The sequence below is a fragment of the Apteryx rowi genome, unplaced genomic scaffold (genome assembly GCF_003343035.1).
Source record: "Apteryx rowi isolate R43461 unplaced genomic scaffold, aptRow1 scaffold_547, whole genome shotgun sequence".
In the NCBI taxonomy this organism is placed as follows: domain Eukaryota; kingdom Metazoa; phylum Chordata; class Aves; order Apterygiformes; family Apterygidae; genus Apteryx; species Apteryx rowi.
The window spans coordinates 266,985-270,299 of record NW_020450813.1 but is presented as its reverse complement, the minus strand read 5'-3'; the positions used below and the strand labels follow the sequence as shown (position 1 = coordinate 270,299).

Here is a 3,315-nt window from a genome sequence, read left to right as displayed (position 1 = left end):
CAGCCAGCCATATAATAGTTGTTTCTTCCTCATGCTGACACTAGAAGCCACAACATTCCCAACCTTAGTCATCTTACAATTAACACAAGATCTCAGTATAAAAGATCAAAAGTCTTAAAACTATAATGCACCAGAGGAAAAGAGCAGAAGACCTCAAGGGCCACAAGGACTCCAATTAAATGGCACTAAACAGTGAGGCCTCCCTGCTGACTGTTTTACACTGAGTGAAATCTTTGCAGAAAGCTAGAGTTGTTTCCACAATTAGATAACCAGGTTGATATCAGCTCAGTGCAAAAGGTGATAGTGCTGCTCAGGGATATTAACAACTCCGTCTGTTTGTCCCTTCCATTTCCCCCATTTCCCCAATTGATAAAATTGTTTTTTATTATTTTTAACATAATTCGTATATCTGATTAGGCACATTGGGAAGTTAAAACACCCCAAGCCATTCATCTAAATGTCTCCTTTGTGGTGCAGGAAGAAGGGAGTTTGATGAAAACCCTGATCTCTTTATTTCCCGTTTTGAAAACCTAGTTTTCCTTTTTGCTGCACTTTGAAATAGGATTATTAATCCACTGAGGGAAATAAACAGCTGGAGGTAAACACTTCCCAACTGCTGGAGAAACACTAACTGTTTCTTAAGCCACATCCACTTGGTCACCAAACAAATGCATAAGGGAAAACCAGTTCTTGGCCTGGACCTATGCCTATGCTAATGAACAAATCAACAGTGGAAGGCTAGCTGAGTCATTCTTATTTAGGGATCATCAAATATGTAGCTTCTTAATTATTTATTGGTTACTAAGATCAGCAGACAACATTGTGCTCAATGCTGTACATGGCAGCCTTTGCCCCACAATCTAAATTTGGCATACCAACAACATCCAGCAATTAACTGAATGTTCAGTATACAACCAGCTATGCACTTGGTGGGTGGTGCAAGCCAGAGCTATTTGTAAAGTGTTGCAGAAGTAATTTTTCAAGAGAAATGCATTTTAAGGAAGAATCCAAAAAGCAGTACACAATAGGCACCACAAGAATTGATGGACAGTTCCAAGGAAAGCAGCACAAGACATTCTTGAAGGTCTGCAAATTCTATGTTGAAAACTGATTCTGCCACAGATGATGCTATTTTTCACATGCTTTTCAAAAACATTCACATGAACAAAGGTTCATGTGGGTAAAGAAACAGTTAGGAGAAGAACCTGTAAGCCCATAGCCAATATAGTTTTACTCATAATACAAAATTTGCCATGTAAAGGGGAAAAATTATTTTGGATACAATATGGAATTTCTAGAAAGCTCGGATAAAACAATTATGAAACAAAAGTAAGGGTGTGTAATTAGCTGTCCAGTTACCATGCTCAATTAAAATGAAACTCATCCCATAGGAAAAAAAGAACATCTTTAAGGCTTCATGACAGTGTGGCCTGCCACATCAACCCATGAACAGATCCTAGTCAAATCAGCTGAGTATCAGACTGGAAGAGTCACTAGAGCCCAGCTGCAGGTGGTCTTTATACACAGCTGAGACAACTCACACAGAGGAAAATCAGCAGGAGAGAGAAGGCTGTGACCTGCTCTAGAGCACTGAATTAAAGTGCTCTCAGGCCTCAGCAGTATGTGTAACTTTGGGAAGAAACACAGGCATTTGATGTTCATGAGGTTTGATAGTGGAACTAACAACCTCGCATGAAGGAAAGGCCTGGAAAAGACTTTCCCAGGGCAGAAGAAGATGCCAACAGCATTACATAGTTATGTGCTGCTGGTGTCCTACTCCAGCCTCTGTGGAGCATAGCACAATCCTTCCTCTGTACATGTGTCTGACCATGTTGCAGCAGGGGGAGGAAGGACAGTAGGATTAAGGACACACCTATCGCTACATATTAACTCCCTAAAGACAGCATCTAGGATACAGACATCTGCTTCCTAGAGTACCTGTAGCTGAAATCTGCTCTTACTTACCTTTAATGTTTACTTATTGGGAGGTTTTCTCCTCTGTTTTCTGAAACCTTACCTGAGATTTTTCTGTAGCCCTGTGCTGAACTCCCAGAGAATAAATAGATAAAGAAACATCCTCAGAAGAATTGACAAGACATATATCTGTTGAAAAGCCAATAATGAAAAATTATTTCTCCTCACATTGCCATAGTATGAGATACAGATAAACAAGGAGAGAAGACAAAGTGGCAAAATAAAACTTGGGAAAATAAAGAGAAAAGAAGATAGTAGGTTTTAAAAATACAGATTTTTGTGTCTGCAGCAAAACCAACAGCAGGCCTAACTTTCTTCTCATAACTTCTACTGCAAAACTAGAATAGCTCCACTTGATTCAGCCAAGTCAAATTGTTATAAGAGATGAACAAGCCCATAAACTCAGATGTCATTATTCCACATGTATACGGTAAAAATATTGAAACTCTAATGCAAGTTACAGAAACAAAGAACTAGGAAAGACAGAAAGCAAGTTAGAAAACAGAACAAAAAATATGTCATTTGTCCTTTGGAAAATAATTGAGGTGCCTCACATGACCAGAGCACACATTCTGCTACTCAAGCTTAGCTATGTAGTTCTCTGACTGTTAAAGCTGAGTCGCTCTTTAGAAGATAAAATAAGAAAGCAGAATCAATAGAGCCTGCAAATCTTTTAACTGATTAGTGGTGAAAAGCTTTGTGGACAAACTTTGGATAATTGCTGTGACTGATCAGGCTTGTTTTGTTTTATTTTTCAATAGCCACTGTGTCAGTAACAATAATATCAGTATTATTTTTAAATGTATGGTGCAATATATGTATTGCATGGTCCCAGCGGTGTAGTCGTGGCCGAGTGGTTAAGGCGATGGACTAGAAATCCATCGGGGTCTCCCCGTGCAGGTTCAAATCCTGCCGACTACGGCTGGGCCTTCCCTTTGCTGGGGAGAGATGGGACCCGCCTCACTAAGCGGGGCACATGTGTCTTTGCCAACAGGTTGGCCAACCTGGTAAGGAGGGCTTTAAACTAGGAAAGATGGGGGAAGGGGAGAGTTATAGTGCCAGGGTAGCTGGCAAAAGACTGCTTAAGTCAGGATGCCTCCAGCAGGTGAATGCAGCCAGGGAAGTGCGCATGGGATGTGGCTATGGAGGACCCTCTCTTACCCCTCCTGGGAAACCTGCACGCTCGATCACTTCTCTGAAATGCCTGTACACCAACGCACCCAGCATGGGGAATAAACAGGAAGAACTAGAGATCTGTGTGCAGTCACAGGGCCATGATCTCATTGCCATTACAGAGACATGGTGGGATAGCTCGCATGACTGGAGTGCTGTCATGGATGG

At 41.2% G+C, this 3,315-nt stretch overlaps 1 non-coding gene across 1 annotated transcript; it reads left to right on the top strand.

Annotated features, from left to right (window-relative positions):
* The first annotated feature begins 2,813 nt into the window (after nucleotides 1–2,813).
* TRNAS-AGA lies at nucleotides 2,814–2,895 on the top strand. Its single transcript has one exon. It is a non-coding gene; the product is annotated as a tRNA-Ser (tRNA).
* The last annotated feature ends 420 nt before the right edge of the window (nucleotides 2,896–3,315 follow it).